Genomic DNA, 17940 nt, shown 5'->3' with positions numbered 1-17940 from the left:
ACAAGTTAGGAATGCAGTTCAGTGGAGCTTGGGTGAATCAACACAGACATCCTCACAAACTTAGGCAAACACTCAGGGCCCTCTATACCCAGCTGCTGGGCAGTCCAGCTCTGCAGTTTTTATTGCAATAAGATCATGCACCAGGCATTAAATCTTGTCTCCAGGCCTAAATCTGAAAGTTGGAAGAAGAAAATTTACACTGACTTATACATGGACTATTTTAACTATTATATGAACTAGGTACACAAGGCAGAACCAGGAAGAAAAATACACTGCTGGGAAGGGATTTCCATCTCCTTAATCTAGATCTGCAGATTTACTGAAAAAGTGCTTAGGAATACAAGCGAAAATGTAAAAGCTAGTACAGTACACACGCTGTCAGTTGTACAATAGCCACACCCAGAGTCCCCCACAACTGTTCTGTATGCTTCTGCACTCTCCTGAAACCCAGTGCCTCTGCCTGCTCATGGGACAAGAGGCCACTCTCCCACACGTACCCTTGCAGCGCTACTTGGACCATCTTCTGTACAGTAAACTTGACTGCTTTTCAGGAAAGTGACAGTGACCCAATATGTTAGAAAAGGCTCCTAAAACGAGTATCGCTTCTAAAAACTCAGTGTTGCTGATGAGGTGTCTCACATTATGCTAGAGCTGTGATGCAGTAAGGGAGGCTGATGGTGACAGAAGGAAAGGAGGGAGGAACAGCACGAGCAGTGATGAAACAGTCTTACAGGCCTGATCTGCACCTCAGCCAAAGCCATTGTTTTCCCCTACTTCAACATGCCTTTAACAGGCAGAAGGCAGCATGAATTGTGCTGTCAGAGCAATAGAGCTAATACTGCAATTAAGCCTGGGATGAGGCAGCAGGTACTGGGACAGCCAGTCATGCTGCTGAAGTACAGCTGCTGCAGCAATGCAGATCTCTGCAAGGCATTTGCTGTGTACAGAAAGGGTGGATAGTAACCTGATCTTGGAGCAACCTCCTTGCTGTCCAGGGTTACGCCACAAGTGTAAGACGTGGTTACATGTCCATGGCACACGCCTGCACTGCTCAAGCTGCTGCAGATCCAAGGAAAGCAAGTTAGTGCTACGGCACCTGTTCCAGACTATCTCAGCAAGGCCTGCAGACTCCGTGGCAGCTTCTTCAGCCTGTTGGGTCACTAACGAGAGTGCCACCACCTCATGGCAAGCTCCAAATGAAGGCATGAGGGAGAAGCATCCTAGATACCACAAACAGCTGTTAGGCTCTGGCTGGATCCTTCCTAAAGGCACAGATATGCTTATAACTCTCATTTCTCCAGAAAACAGCACCTGGCTGATTTTGCATATTTTCTCCCTTAGAGAAGGAGGGTAAGGACAAGAAATCAGTGCACGACACCCAATATAGCACCTACTTGAAAGACACAACCTCAAGGCACAGCTGCTGGTTTCACTGTGTACATACCAGCTGCAGAGATCTTCCTTGCAGCCTCCACCTCAGATAGCAACCAGACATTCAAAGCAAAATTAAAGGGCAGTGTTTATCCATATGAATTTCTGCTTTGTCACCTATACAAGAAGCTAAGAACAACTACTCCTCATCTCCAGCGGTCCCAAGCATCTGGTGTATTGTAGGCCTCAGGGATTTATCTCTGGCCAAAATCAGAGGCAACCATTAGAAAGGTATTTTAAATGTAATGTCAAAACCAGCAGTTCAAGCACTGCATTTGGATCTCATACCTCCTTGGCTTCCCACTTACGTTTTGAAATTAAGGTTACAGCTATGTCATGCCAGCGTGCAGCTGACTGGGTCAACAGGTTTCAAACTGCCTGGTTGATACACTGCCTGTGGTGCTAGCCTTGTGCACCAAAAGAAGTTACAGAAGTCTAGAGCACACTTTCAATAAAGATAATTAAATCATCCTAAAAATAACCTCCAGCAATGGCCAGACCTAAGCACAGGGGAAACATTTGTACGAAGAGAAACAAAGGCAAAGCCATGAGTTACACTGCAGATACAATCAGTTCTTGTGGATGGAAATGTCAGTTACCTGTTATTTAAAAGCATATTTAATAAAAGCACTGTCACTTAGTTAATCTCATGCAGTGAGAAGCACACACAGCAAGAGGGCTGGGCTGATTGTGGTCGACACTGTCCTCTATCAAACGTTTACACAGGACAGGGCAATCTCTTGGTTGATGAGCAGACACAGATGAAAATACTTGCTTTCTGAAAACCAACGGGCTCCCTCCGAGACTGGAGGCCAGGCCCCCTAGTTTTGGGGGAATCACACTGACAGATAGCTGCTGTGTGGCAGAATGCAGTCTCTCGTAGCGATTCCCGACTCAGTGCATCAGAGTGCAACAGGACCGCAGCCCTGGCCGCGGGCAGCCCTGCCCCATCCCCCATGTTTACTCTTCCACTAGCGCCGGCCCCGCCGCCACGTCTGGCCTCGGACTGGAGGAGCCCTGTGGCGGCCCCGCCACCGAGGACGTGCACCCGACCGCGTCCTGCCGGCCGGCCCGGTAGGGCCAGCAGAGGTAGTGCCTCTCAGGAGGGCTGGGAGAGGGCTGCCCGGCCGCGCTCCGACAGGGGCAGAGGAGCTTCCCGCGGGGGGCTGCCTGCGCCCTGAGCCTACCCATGCCCGTACCGACACCGCGACCCGGGGCAGCGGCAGGGGTCTGCCCCTCCGCTTGGCCCCCTGTGCCCGGCCCAGGGGCGGGGGAGCCGCCAGGCCCCTCGGGCCCGGCCGGGCGGGCGGCGCCGCCAGCGCCAGCTCAGCACTGGCGGCACCGGGGGCGGGGCGGCGGGGCGGGGCGGCACCCTTAAAGGGCCCGCCGGGCCCCGCTGTCACCGCGCCCCCCCGCGGGGCCGAGCGGGAGGGGGCGGCGGGGGCGCGCCCAGCGCACCAGAACCGTGCGGGACCGGGGTCGGGGCGCGGCCAGTGCCACGGGGCAGCTACAGCCCCAGCTCCGGCAGCCCTGCGGGTTGCAGGCCGGGGGCGGCCGCATCAGGCGCGCAGGGGACAGGCGCTCCCGCGGGGCCCAGTGACAGCCTTGAGCGCGGTTCCGCGGCCGCCGGAACGCTGCCGGTGGCGGTAGCGCGGCAGGCACGGCCGGCTCCGGGCCCGGCCGTGGCACCTCCCCCCGCCGACGGTGGCCAGGGCGCTCGTCCTTCTATAGCCAAGGCAGGAGCGGAGCCCTCGGCCCCGCGGCAGGCTGGGCTGCCCGCCGCCGGCGCTCCTTGGGTTGACCAACACCGGACGAACGCTCGCTGCCCGGCGGCTTTGGCTCCTATCAGAATCAAACCCTAACACCGCCGGGAACGGCGTGGAGCAGCTAACCCACTCCCACTGACGACGGGAATCACGCCGCGCCTCGGCCCGGCCGCCCCCTCCCCAAGCAGCCGCGGGGCCCGGCCTCCCCATCGGCCCGGCCCCACACGCCGGCGATACGCGGCAGCTGCTGCCGGCCGGCACAGCCGTGCCACCGCCGTCCGAGGCCGCGCCGCGGGGCCGGACTTCTCCCCACCTCCCGCCGCCGGATGCCCTCCCTCGCTGGACTTTGTCCTGGCCGGCCCGGCCGGCGGGAAGTTAGCGCTGACTTTCCAGGCAGCGCCGACACGTCGGTGCCCCGGGGAGGATGCGAGGCCGCCTCGGGCCGGGCCGCCCCGCCAGCCTCCACGTCGGCGCCGCGGCCGCGGCGGAGGGGCCGCCCCCCGTCCCCCGTGACTCACTCCGGCCGGTGCCCGCTCGCCCGCCCTTGTGGAGAAACGGAGCGCTCCTGGGAGAACGGCGCGGCGCCCGCCCCGCCGCCTATATAGGCCGGGGCGCTGCCAATCCCCGGCCCGCACGTCAGCGGGACATGCCCCTTCCCGGCTTCCCGGCGGGGCCGGCCCGCCACGCGTGCCCTGAGCCGCCGGGGCCGCCCTGCCGCGGCCGAGCGGCCCGGGAGCCTGCGGCTTTGCTGGCGGGCCCGCACGGCAAGGGAAGCGAGTCTCCCGGGTGGCACCCGCCTCGCTCTGCGTCCTTGGGACTGCACCGCCGCCTGCTCCTCAGCTGCTATCCGTGGTACAGGCCCTTGCTACCTTCTCTGCGGATTCACCCCGGAACGCGCTTCCCGACCGCAGCCCAGCGGCAGAGGGGGCTGGGGCTGCTGGAGCACCGAACCGGCCGCGGGCTCCTGCCTAGCCCCGCGACGGCCCCAGAGCTCAGCATTACCCACTTTGGTCGAGCCCGGTTTCGCGCAGGGTTAATGAGCAGTGGCTCATGAAGGCTCTGATCAGCCTGAAAAGCCACGGCTTAGAGAAGAGAGCGAGCACCTGGGGCTCCTGCCGGGTCCCGCGAGTGGAGAGGGACAGCGAGGCCTCAGCCCCAGGTGGCCCCGTAATCCGCCTCCTCCTGCTCGGGCACAGACTGTGCCAGGGCAACAGCTACCGGAAGCGAGGCTGCAGGCAGGCAGAAGGGACAAGGTATGAGTTTAAAAAAAAAGAAAAAAAATAAAACCACAGAAAACCCCAAAATCACAACTCACTCCCTTATCCCCCAGAAAATAATAATAATAAAAAAAGAGCCCCTCGTCTTATTCCAGTCTCTAACTGGAAATGGGGAAGAGTGAAGGAGGGGAAAGGCAAACCAGCAAGCACAACACCCTCCTTTCCTGCATAGAGGATATTTATTACTTTGTGCAATATAGATGTTTTTAATTATTAGCTCTGCACTCTCAGGGAGCCAGGGAAAAAAAACCCTGTCCCATCATTGTACAAATACATAGAATTTGAACTGATTTTTGCATTAGCTCATTTTCCTGCACAGCATTAACCTTCCTCATAACTTAGTGACTGGTTTTCTCATTCCCACTTTGAGAGAGCACTCCCAGATCCTAACAAACAAAAGAACTGCTCTGTGGAGCTCTGACCACAAAAAAATTGAGGCCTTTGGCATAACTGCTTTTGATTACATGCAGTAAATTTTAGAGATTTCACGCACTGTATTTATGGAAACATGGATGGTATTTACCCTTTATTAAAATTATTACTTATTAATAAACAAGAGTAGATTTCTCCATGTCTCCTCTTTTTATCTTATGGCTGGGAGGACATGATCAAAACACTTGAATTTTTTGACACAAACAATTTGTAACTATAAATAATGACACACTCGTGAGTGAAATCAGGAAGCCTGCTGAACAGAGGAGAATAGTTGTCAAGAAGTGACACTATGCCCAGGCACCTCCATGATCTATCTCCCCCACCCCAGCCTCAGAAATCCTGTTATCTCTGTGAGGATGCAGGAATACCACTCCAAGCATGGGGTTCTCTACAGGCAGGCTGTAGAGAACCAGCTGACCACTGCTGCCACTGTCATATCTGCTCCAGGAGCTGGCTCTGGCTGCTCTGACACAGACCACCTGGGCTGGGATGCCATAAGCAGCTGGAAGGCCCACAGGCAGGCTGGTGCCACCAGGTCATTTGGTAGCTCAGGCAAAAGCAGAGCTCCAGGGACCTGGGAAAACTGCAGCACCTCCAGACCTTGGGCAGCAGCTGCAGTGCAGGGTGTTGTAATCTGGGATTCAGAACCTTGCTTAAGGTGCAGGATGTTTTTCAGGTGCTTTTGCTCCCTTCTGTTTATGTCCCCAGTGCAAAGGAGACAGGCTCCTCTCAACACTCTAACCTCCAATTAACTCTAACATGAGTAAGTACCACAATCCCCTGTGCCAGGGAAGCATCTTACCAAGGCACCAACATTGTTCTCCCTCAACTCCACCTCATTATCTGGTTTAGCAGGGGCCCTCTGTGGGGACATGCCACCTTGTGCCTCTGGGATAACAGCATGGCCCTCTCCTGCTTTCTCTCTGTAGTACTGCTGCAGCCATGGGTTGCCAGATCATTATGGATTTCTGGCTTCTATCACAGCTTACTCTCCAGGTCTGCTTAAGAGGCATATCTTCCTCTGCCTGTTGCTCTTCCTTTATTTGCAGTTGCAAGTGGTGGGAGGGAAGTCTGTCAGTCCCAGAAGCTACTGGAAAGCCTAGAGCACCTCACCGTGTGCCACCCTCCAATGATGATTTCTGCTGAAGGAAACCTGTCACAGGCTGTTCTCCTCAGGGGAAGATCTTCCACAGGGAAAGAGGTGTGTGTATGGGGGGGGGGAGCTCACCTTTCTAAGTACTTAAGTGTCCTGTGCATGGATAAAAGCACATTTAGAGGGTACCAGGAGGCTTATTTCAACCTCCTGCTCCCACCAGCACAATGACCATCTGTGTTCCATCCCGTACCTTTTCTTCAGTGAGGCTATGGAATATGGACAGGCAGGGGTTTGCAGGGATTGCTTCAGGTCTGTTCCGTCTACTTACTTGCCCAAAAATGCAATCTCAAATTAAAAAATGAATTAAAAATACAATTGTCATGGAGAGGTGTGTAAAATGGTTCCTCTATAAGCAGGTGCAGGCATTTTTGGTAGCTGAGGGGAATGGAGACAGAAGGAGGTACCCAACCCCTTGACAAACACTAACCTACCACTCTCCCTCAAGCAACCCATATTCTGGCAGCATTTCAACAGGCCCCAGTTTCATGACTTGTTAGAACAACTGAAAAAGAAGCCTCCCAAAGAGAACACCAAAGGGTGGCAGAAAGGGTAAAGGACTGGGCCGTGCACAGTTTCCATGGCTTACCAGACTGGCAGCTCATATCACCAGTCTGAGGGAGGACACAGAAATGGGACCAGCAAAAACATCAAACATGCACAGAGATAAAACTAACACTGAAGTAGTTTGGGGCTTGTTTTTTTTGGAACACGTGTTCACCCACATGAAGGCAAGGTTGAGGAGTTAAGAAGCTTTCCATGATCGCTTCACCCCAGAGCTCTTGGGGAAAGGAAAGAAACTGTACCTTAAACTGTTGGAGCAAAAAGGTTGGTCTTTCCTGGCACATCTACCCTCAGCTGAGCTGGGATTTTGCAAAGCATTTCTTCTAGTCTATTTGTATTTTCTGTTGTTATAAGAGAGTCCCATTCTTCCTGCCAGAAACCAAAAGCCTTATTTGGAAAGCAACCCAAGTATGTTCCAAAGAGTATGTGCTGTGATTTTATTTCCTGTTAAATATAACTCCAGATTTCTAAAACTGTACAAATAAGCACCCTTTTAGTACTCTGGGTGCTTATCCCACACACTCAAGTCAGAGAACACTACAAAAGAGCTACCCCCGAAAGCATCCGTTACAGCACATCCTTTGCCAGTGGCATTAAGAGTAAAGGGCTGGGGGCATACTTTGCATCACACTAGAAAAAGCAAGCAAAAGAGGATTCAGGGCACTTGTATGCCAGAGAGAACTGAGGTTCTCAGCCAAAGCAGGATATGTCTCTCAGTTCTACAGCTATCACTGCGGCTCACCAGGGGATCTTCCAACAGAACATTTGCATTTCTACAGAAAATCTCTGTTAAATTGAAGTTATGAATCAAACTATACAGACAGTTCTGCTAATAGAATAAAAAAAGTTTCATCATAAGATATGACTGAACATGAGTCCACATTGCTTATGTCTCTGTGACTTTGAGACTGGTTTTTACTTATTTGCCATGAGGAAGAAAAGTTCCAGGGATGTGCAAATCAGACACCTATCTTCCCTATTATACATCAGTGCTGAGAAGAAATGATTCTGTAGGCTAAATTCTGCCCTTCATTAGGCTGAACCTAATGCAGCCCCACCATCTTGAGAGGCCCACTGTAAATACCCAATTAGAAAATTATAGAAAGAGAAAAATCTACCCAGGCCTAGACACTAATCCCAGCTCCAACCACTTAGTGATATTGTGAAGAAGAGAGGGTGGTAGAAGATGAGTGACTATGTGTGTTTGTCTCACACAGGATCTGGCTGGTATAAAATACAGGATAGCAAGTGGGTATAACACCATTTGCCTTTCTCCTGGTAGCCTACGTGGTTTGAAGCAATGCTCTTGCAGGAACAGAAAAGCTGACTTGATATTGAAGGAAAATGACAAGCTTCAGCAGGGTTCTCAGGCAAATATGGGTCTTTAAAAGATTTATTTCCTGGGCATTCTGACAATAAAATTATGCAACCATTAGCTAGCAAAGAATATATACACTGCACTTGCTAGCCTATCACAGGGTGCTCTATAAGGGGCATGCAGGATAAGTAGGAAGAACAGGAACAGCTTACTGGTGTGGACAGAGCTCTAGTATGAACAAGGAGCACCAGGCCTTCTAATTGCAGAGGGAAGAAAAGCTGCTGGTTTTACAGGGACACTGTGAGAAAATGAGATTTAATGAAAAAAAAACAAAAAAAAACCAAATTAAAAAACCCCACCCAGTGAAGAGACTCAAGGTCTGCTCTTAGATTTAGTGAATTGGCCAGCAAAATTCTCTTGGTTGCCCTGGTTGTGCACACACAGCATCTTGATTTTCTCTGTGGACTCCACACCACCACAGCTCATTATTTCAAGTTGTTCAGAATGCTGTGATCCTCGGATGTCAGGTGCTCTGACAAAATAAATGCCTTTTCAGAGATGAGGAAGAAAAAAAATCAATGGACAGTTTAATGAAATCTATTCAAAAGCAAAGCAGAAGGAAGGCACAGAGGACCAGTCTGAGTCTGCCCTTCCACTTGCACTGTGAGAAAAATCTGATTTAACATAAACTTGGCTTTCAAGAAGTTGCAAAGGAGTAGAATTCTTAAAGAGTATAAGCAAATTTCAGGTTCCTGGCCTTGGGAAGCCAATAAACATTTTCACAAGGAATAAATATGAGGGACAAAGTAAAAAAAAACCACTGTTTTGACTCAAGAATGGAAAAAGTGATTCAGAAAACAAAGATTCCAAATATATTGCCTGGAAAGTGGGAACAGCACAGAAATCACAGAAATTCAGAATATCTGGCAACACACGGAGGTCAGAGCCTCTGAGACCTCAAAGTAGGGTCAGACCAATATATTCAGGGCTTTCCTCCCTCAGGTCTTGAAAACCTTCAGAGCTGCACAAACTTCCTGGGCAACCTATTCCAACACCCGACTATGCTTACAGTGAATAAAAGGTTTCTTACTTGCAGTTAGAACTTCAAATTTCAATGTTGGCTCCTTGTCCTGATCTGAACTTGCTTTTTAGTTTAAATCACCACCTCGCCATGTACCTATTACTCCCAGGAGCTTTTGGAGTGGCGCTGCAGCACTGCTCGCCATTCTACACTGCAGAAAAACAAAAATCTTCCACAATTAGCAAGCTGAGAGGCACTTCCCAAAGCCTCTTAATATCTCAGTTACCCAAGAAATGAAGATTTTGGAGATACTGTAGGACAAAGCATGCGCTATTCTCTTTCTGTTCTTCAAATGGAAACTTTCACTTCACTCTCCTTTGGCTACTGGGTTCAAGTTCTTTTGTTTACCTTTCAGTGTCTCCTGTTCTCTCTCCATTGGCCACTGCAACATAAAATGAACACGTGGCAATTTTTTTTAAGAAATGCTGCCAGCAGCTCTCATGCACTATACATCACCTAGCTTGAAAAGGCAAGGGATTTGCAAGCCCTAAACTTAACTTTTTCCACATTAACTGTCATATATTGATAAAATGTAAAGTGAACTGTGTCCCTTAGCTCAAACCTGTCACCAGACCCACTAAGACCCTCCTCCAGGTACTCTTAAGCTGATGTTTTGCAGGGCAGAATTTAAGTACTTACAGCAGTTTATAAAGACAACAACAACCACTTCTTTTGAGATTGATTAGATAAGTATATACATAAAATGAAGAAAATAAAAAGAAGCATGGCAAACCAAATGAGAGCTTCCCACTGCCCCTTTTCAGGGGAGGAGCAGAAAAATTGTAACTTAAGCAAAAATGTAAACAGACATTTGGTTTTGTCCATTTTGTTTGGGTTACAGTTCTTTTTAATCTTGCTTACCTACTTTGATTTGACGTATTTTATAAAAAAACTCAGCAAAGTTGTTCAAAGCTCCTTGAAAGACTTTAAAGATTCCTCAGTTCATAATATTTATTGGATAACGAAGACTCAAGAGAATGCCAGAGCTCCATTTTTATAAAGTTCTACATGCTCTGGTATGTTTTGCTCTGAATTCCAGTTTCCCAAGTCACATTGATTCTCGATGCTAATTCTGTAAATTTTATTTATCTTTATTTCTATCTTTCAGTTGCAATAAGCAGCTTGAAACTACAACCCAGATAAGTCAGCATTATTGTGACAAACAAAACACTTGAAAGAATAAAAGCCTGAAACTTGCAGGGAGGCTAATGCTTTGTTTGGAGCAGGACAGAACTATTTAAAATTGAAAAAAACCCCACCTTCAGTTTGGCAGCAATTCCTCTGAAGAAGCATTAAAGTAAATACCTGATTCCTACTGCTACTTTGGAAAAGCAATGCTAGGACCCTCACCATTTAAGCACTGCTTTCCCTTTGTCCCATTCATAGCACATGCAACAGGGGCTCAGCACATCCACAGACAAGCACTAATTCCTAATCTCTACTAGGCCAAGCAAAAGGCTCTTCATGTGTTAGACAGAATGACATCACAGTGATCTAAACTGACAGTGAAAAACCCAGACAGTCTTCCCTTCCAAATTTGCAAGGCCACTCTAAGCCTGCTATGAAAGGAGAGAAAGAGGTAGGGAGAACTCTGAGTAAAACTATCCCCCCTAATTGTTACAAATAATATTATTTTACGCTTAAAACCCCTTTTCATAACTGAATCATTTCCAGTTCTACCCTGCTCATCTTTGGGCTGAACTGGAACACAACATGAACCATTTTGGGTACAATTTTTTTGTTTTGATACCTCATGCTATACAATCCTCCATCCATTTGGTTATTGTCTTTGGGACTAATAGAATGGTGTCCTGAGCAAAATAAGTTTTCAAATAAAATAGAGGGGTAATGTTTCCTAAATTTGCAAGAACTTTTAACCTTCTGTAAATACTCACTGCTTACTCTCATTTTACCCAAAGCTATGCTGCAGGCAACAGAACCATCTACTCAGGATTTTAATTTCATAAAACTTTTTATAAGAGCAAGTGTAAAAATTCACTTTTAAGCTTCTTCATTGCTACGTAACCAGCTCTACTTTCAAGTAATAGTCATATCCCTACAACTTGCTATTCTCCAGACATTCCAAGGGTCCTTGTAAGACCAAACACCTAAATCCCTGCACCAAATGCTGAAGTACTCACTTTGAAAACATAGGCATATGCACTAGCAGGTCAATCATAATATATTCCCATTCTCACTCTCACCCTGCCTGCTCTGGGAGCTGTTCTTTTCAGCTTTCCTTTCAATTGCTCCAGTCCAGGTTTACATTCAACTTTATCACTGACACAGAGATAACAGTAAATTGATTTTCTCCTGAGCAATGGAAACAGCTGCGGCCTGGTGTACAAACAGCACAACCCTGCTCTTCTCCTTTGGAAAGGCAGAAGAAGTCAGGCAGTCCGCACCACCTCCAATGCTCACTGGAGACAAAAATGCCCCCCAGCTTCTGGGGCAAGCACTAATAAGTCCACTGCAATCACTCCTGGCCTCCTGCACCACTGTGACTTCCCCTGGCTTTGCTTTTGTCCCTGCCAGTGGGGAAATATTAACTCCTTCCCTTACTTCTTCCTTTTTCTTAACTTGACCCATGTACCACCCCATGCCTGAGGTCCCTGTTCCAGCCACACAGCCTGCCCTAGGCTTTGTTTGCCAGAGGCCCTAGGCTTTGTTTGCCACTCATCTCTGGCAAGTATGTCCAGTTTATTTTGTGAAATATCCAGTTCAATTCCCAGTGACAGAAATGCAGGGATAGACAAAAAACACGAGACTGCAAAAAAGCAGAAGGGAACTATCAAGTGATCCTACAGCAGGTGGTACCACCTCAGATGAGCACTGGCCATCAAGGCAGTCAGTGTTCCTCTGAAGAAAAGCCCCTGCAGATTTTTCAGCAACTTCCTGCAAAACCTTTGAAATACCAGTCAACCAAAACGAACATGGATGGGGAAAACGAACAGGGGAGTGATGCCCATGCTTTGTGCCAATACCTGGAACCAAGCCTGAAACTTGAATGATGTAAGAAGATTATTCCAGTTATCCAATCCCTGATGAAAAAAATGCCAGAGGTTACCTTTGTGACAGTCAGCTATACCTGCCTCTCCTCTAGGAGATATGATACCAGTAACCTTCATTTAAAACCAGAACCTGGGGTCAGATAGCACTTTTATGGGCTTTGAGAGAGATCTCAACAAGCAACTATCAATTTAATAACACATGGAAAAGACTGAGGCCTGCATCCTCCAAACAGGATTGTTATAGTCAAAACACAACAGGGCTCCGAGTCTTTCCTCCTTAAAATCCAGTTATTTGCTGGGATGTTGCTGAATTAATAGCTTCAGCACACAAGTATCAATTACCATGATATAAGGATTCCCAAAACTCTCCTTCACAGGTATTTCTCATGCAGGTAAAAGATGTGGCATACACACAAGTTGTATGGATACACAAGCTGTGTATGGATACTTTTACCAGAATCACACTGCCATACATTTATAAGCAAGTTCCTTATAGAATTGTTTCTTGGTTTTGCTTTGTTTCCTTGTTTTCATGCTTGAATTTGTGGTGTTGTCACGGTCTTTTTTTCTTGGGGGGGGGTGGGGTAGGGAGGAATGGGTGTGTCTCTTTTCTTCCATTAATGCTAAATAAATCTATCTGTTCCATCCCCAAACGTCTCCCAAGTGGTTCTCTCTAAAATTGTCAGTAAAACAGCAAAACTGGTGCTGGAAAATAGTTCCAGACACTGTGCTGTGGAGTGTAAGATAATCTGGTACTACTTCTATTCTGCGTCAACAAGTAAATCCATTTTATTCTGCAATTAAATTAAATAACATCATTTGAGGGAGGTCGCATAAATATGACTCTACTCTTCAATCCTCTCAAAGGCAAAACTTTTCGTGTGAGTCACCATTTCTTTGTGTCTTGCAGCTAACCAATCCCTTCCCTTATTCTAGTGCAGCTTTTCCATTGAAGTTAAACTCATTATGACTTCCTCTAGATGAGCCTTTTGTGATCCATCTTTTCTCTCAGGTTTCTCCCTGGTTTCTTTTCTGCCTGCTGCTTTGCAAGTGCATCTTTTGTGCCTGTAGCTGGACATAACTCCTTGCTCCAATCCCTGCTCCTCACAAAAGAGGGACATGCTTCCCTCGCTGCCTCAGCAACACAGCCAATTCCCACAGGCCAAGCAGCTGTGGCCAAGGTCAGCCCTCTGCACCCACAGGAGTACTGATGTGTGTTTAAGTTACTTACATGCTAATATATCTAGCAAGAATGTGAAAAATATTAGTAGGTATCTTTGAGGCTGGAAAGATCTACCAGTTGCAAGATTCAACAACATAGAATCAGCCACGAGAGACAAGTGAAGTCTTCACTAGCAGGATCAAAGAAAAGTGTCTGTATTATATGGCAGCTGCCAGAAAGGATTCCTGTACTTCTGCAAGAATGCTGGGAAAATATTAACTCTTTTGTATGTAGAAACACCAAAGATCACCTTAATGAAGGACAAATTAACTAGTTCAGCTTTAACACACCTCTTTTATGAAACAAACTCAGAACACCAATCACAGCTTGATTAGTGTTGCAATTAAAACCTTAAATACAAAGATCTTCTAGCAACTCACATTTCCCCCCTTGCTTTGGCTGGAACTTTTCCTCATTTATTGATACATCTTTTTCCAACCTGACTTTCCGATTTCCTTCCACTGAAGTCATACCATGAGAGCTAAGGGGCAACATGAGCTCACAGAAGGAAGATGCAAAAAAAGATCATTAGGCATTCAGGACTTACCCATTTAAAGATGGGAATGCAAATCACAAGATTTTAATAGACTGTTCATATCCTAAAAATCTACTTCCTCTTAAAGCTAAAGGACAGATAAATACAAATATAGGTACAAACAAATCTCGCAGGTGTAATTCCATATCCACGATAAGCCAGTAACCCAAAATTGTTCTTCTAAACCTAAGAATTTCTCAGATGGAAAGTGATCTTAAAACAAGCCCTAGATTCTTGACACAATACTAGATTATTGACTTAATGACCAGTCTAGCATGAACACCCGGAGGCCAGAGACTACTTCCAGGTGTCCTAAGTCCTCTGCAATCCCTTCCTCAAGAGGCCCTATTGACCAGGGCCCTCTCTTCCACTCTAAATGCAGTCTTACAGGCCACAATCAACACCACAGACTCTGTAGGAATAGCTACTAGACCAAAGGCCTCAAAAAAATAAGGAAAATAAATAAACATGACTAAAGCCCAACAAGCTACACAACAACATTCTGTTTTCAAAGGCAGGGTAATTAGGAAGAGGAACAAAGGCCGCATCCTGCAGCTCAGTTTTAGTTTCCTATCTCTTCCTTATCTGTTTTCATATTTTAACACAGTAACACCTACTTAATTCTTGTGCAGACACACATTACAGGAGTTCTATAGGCTCTGGGCCTCTCAGTGCTCCTGGACAAGTCAGACTTGTTACCTCCAGGATAAACACACCTTTCTGTCTGCTTTAAAAACCCTGTTGCAACTTCTTCAGTGGTGCACAGAATCCCAGAATCCCAGACTGGTTTAGGTTGGAAGGGACCTTAACCACCATCCAATTCCACCCCCCTGTCAAGGTGGGGAACCTTCCACTACACAAGGCTGCTCCAAATCTCATCCAGCCTGACCTTAAACATTTGCAGGGATGGGGAAGCCACCACTATGCTGTATTTCTTTGTCAAGACTGTAACAACATTCCCATATGGGTTCAATGGGAACACTTGCCAGTCTTGTTATTTCACTCTGAGGTTTATGTTATAAGCTCTGCACAACACAGACCTGAGGATTTCCTTTGTAGAATTCTTGAATACAAAACGAAGTTGAACCACGAGTGATTCTTTTCAAAGAGAAACATTTTCACGTAAATATGATACTCTACAGAAACCCACCATTCAAATTGTCAAAAGCCTTCCAGCTATGGTAAGTGAACAATTCATTCATAAGGGGAGGTTTAGGATATTGGGAAGCAACACATGCTACCCATCATCAGTCACCATCCCTGGAAGCATTCAAGATGTATGGACATGGCACCTGGGGAATGGCTCAGTGGTGAATGCAGCAGTGCTGGGTGAATGGTTGGACTTGTTGATGCTGGAGGTCTTTTCCATCATAAATGATCCTATGATTCTAACCACACACCTGCATTCAGTTTGAACGTTCTGGACTGGTCCCAGTGCCATTGACTACTCTGACCATCTGACCGGTAGTGATTGGATGAATTACCCAAATTTTCACAACAGCACAATCCTAACTGCATTTGTACCAGCTTAACAAGCTTCTATATACAAAGAGAATATATGCTTTGGAAAAGGCAGTATCACCCAAAATACTGTAACCAGTGAAACATCCCGATTTTCCTCAAAAAGGTGCAAACTGCACAGTTTTCCTTGTCTGGGATGGCTCCCACTCAGATAACCAGCCATGGAAAGCCCAAGGTTACAAAGCTCTCTTTTAAGAGACCATACTACCTGCAGAGATGGCTTAATGTTTAATGGAAAAAGACCAGCTACTTGACGAAGTAACTACTTAAGCCTGACTATTTAACCTACCAAAATCAAGTTATTATTGTTACCATTACACTGTGCAACAACAACATCATGATCCAATTCTAGCTCAAGGGGAAGCCTCCCTCATTAGTGAGACTAATGAAAAAGTAGGGACCATAATAACCTTCAAAGTCATAAGAAGATATGTCAACTTTTTCATCCTATCAAGCAAAAGCAGGGCAGAGGTGAAAAAGAAACCAAGAGAAAAAAAACCAGCCTAACTTGCAACAAAGGCGGAGACAGGAATGTGTATCACACTACCAGCTGTGGACACACCAGAATGATCTACATAGAACAAACAGGAGCAATCTTTAACTGTTTCCTTTAGAATCTAGTTGGAAAACTGTCCTTTGAGAATGATCTGGACTTTGCAGCAGTGGCAAATCTCATGCTGGCTGGTTACACTGCCTCTGCCACCCTGCAGTCACATTCCACCAGTTTCTTTCATATCTAGTGAGAGCTTTTCCTGTGCCTGTCATTCTGATCCTGGTGAAACTGTACTTTATGAAAAAGGTTGTGTGCTTTTGTTGTGGATGGCTCTGCCTATGATTTGGGCCATGCTTTATGAAAATCCATGTACAAATAGAGGACTGGTTTTTTTTCAACAGTTCGAATCTAAACAGGCAAAGGGTTAGAGACACAGAGGTTTAGCAGATACACAGCCACACATTAGGTTTCCTGCTTCACCTCTGATATATATGTTCCTTTACTATGGAGAGGGATAACCAACCCACATATTAAACAATACCCAAAATATCACTTCTAAGTCAGGTTTGGAAAAAAAACCAAAAAAACCAGTACAAACCATACCACTATCTGTTGTCTTCTAATTGAAGACAATTGTCAGAATAGAACCAGTAGGAAAAATGGAAACTAAATCACCAGGCAGATTCTTCACTTACCTAACTGAACAGCAAACATGTGATAAAGCAACACAGCACACATGAGTGTGCAGATTTTTCACTGTCATTACACAACAGGATAAGACAAGAAATTACTCTTCCAAACACCTTGAAACTGAATGTCATTAATCTTAACTTCACAGACACAGAACTGAGAATGTTTCAAATCCTAAACCTGGTAAATTCAAGGCCCTTTCCTCATCTTACAAGGTAACTGATCTCTATATTGCAATCATTCCCAGCATAATATCCTCGCTTGCATCTTGTCTTTCAGTGGAAGAAATTATTCTTATTATGAAACCTCCCCTACTGTTTGGGGAAAGCCATCATGGGAAGTGCTACTTATCATGAGCCATATCAGCTATAGCTCAAGAATCATCAACGTCCCGTGGTTAACCCTCTTCAGGGCTGCTGAATCATCCTGGTCTATAAAAAACCCGAAATAAAACCACACTGCAGGCATAGAGAGCAAGTCAGCAGAGGCTGAATCTCCCCTCGTATCATGCACAGAGGCGGCTGATGCTACCTGCAGTGTTAGAGGTGAGGCCAAAACCCTCCCCCATCGCGGGCCATGGCGCAGCCTCAGCTTTAGGGACCAGGAGCAGTGGGAATGAAGACTACTGCACTTCGAGAGCCCAAAGCAGTACGGGCCCGGGGGCACAGGGCAGGACCCACCACCAGCCGAAGGTGGGGGAAGGCGACCGCTTCCTCAGCCGCATCCCTCAGCGGCGGCGCAGGCCCAGCCGCGGCCGACCCGCCGCCGGGGAAAGAAGGGCGACTTGACTCATGGCTTTTGTCTGCTCCTGAGCGGCCCTGGAGCGCTCCCCGCCTCCAAGGCGGCGCTGGCGGCGGAGCGGGACCTCGGGCGGCGGAGCGGGGCGCCGGGGCGGCCCCTGCGGCCCGGCTCGGTGCGGGGTGCGCCGGCGGCACGTGGCCCGCGCTGCGCCAATGGCAGCGGCCGCGACCATAGAGCGGGGCCGGGCGCTCACTGCACATCCCGCCCGCCGCCCTTCTCGCCGCTGCCGCCATCTTGCTGCAGGCGACAGACCGCGCCCGGCCTCGGCGCCGGGCCCACGCCTTCCTCCCGCTCACCTGAGGCGCTCCTGCTCCCGCCCTCCCGCACCGGGCCCGGCATTACCTCTAGTCGGCCCGCAGTGAAGCCTATGCTGGGTACGAGGCCGACGACCCGGCCGCCATCTTGGTGCAGCACAGGGGATGTGCGTGACCTACAACATGCGGATAGCCCCGCCCCCTCCCAGCGAGTTGCTATGGGTGATGGGACGCGCGCATGCGCGCGGATCCCGGCACCGCCCAGGGGCGAGGCCTGGGGCGGGGCGGCACCGCCCCCTCTCCCGGCCATGCGCGCGGGAGCGGAGCCCGGAGCTGGCGGCTGAGGGAGGCGCGAACCGAGCCGAGCCGAGGTGAGCCGAGCCGAGGT

General features: G+C 48.0%; 2 protein-coding genes across 7 annotated transcripts in view; one reads left to right on the top strand and one right to left on the bottom strand.

The window, feature by feature from the left end:
• Positions 1-17753, bottom strand: part of HDLBP (high density lipoprotein binding protein) — a 38844-nt gene extending 21091 nt beyond the window's left edge. The window contains exon 1 of one of the 3 annotated variants that reach the window (XM_015637278.3): positions 17641-17753. The gene's annotated coding sequence lies outside the window, so the exon portion shown is untranslated. Of the gene's footprint in view, positions 1-3510; positions 3535-3715; positions 3819-17640 lie in introns of those variants that run through there. The other 2 variants (XM_015637279.2, XM_015637280.3) reach the window with 2 other exon arrangements.
• Positions 17754-17846: 93 nt separating this feature from the next.
• Positions 17847-17940, top strand: part of SEPTIN2 (septin 2) — a 21833-nt gene continuing 21739 nt past the window's right edge. For 2 of the 4 annotated variants that reach the window (XM_015637295.3, XM_015637299.3), the window contains exon 1: positions 17850-17938. The gene's annotated coding sequence lies outside the window, so the exon portion shown is untranslated. Of the gene's footprint in view, positions 17939-17940 lie in introns of all 4 variants that reach the window. The other 2 variants (XM_015637297.3, XM_015637298.2) reach the window with 2 other exon arrangements.

This window comes from Parus major, chromosome 9 (genome assembly GCF_001522545.3).
Source record: "Parus major isolate Abel chromosome 9, Parus_major1.1, whole genome shotgun sequence".
NCBI classification, from domain to species: domain Eukaryota; kingdom Metazoa; phylum Chordata; class Aves; order Passeriformes; family Paridae; genus Parus; species Parus major.
The sequence above is the reverse complement of the archived record's forward strand: the minus strand, read 5'-3'. Positions and strand labels throughout refer to the sequence as shown.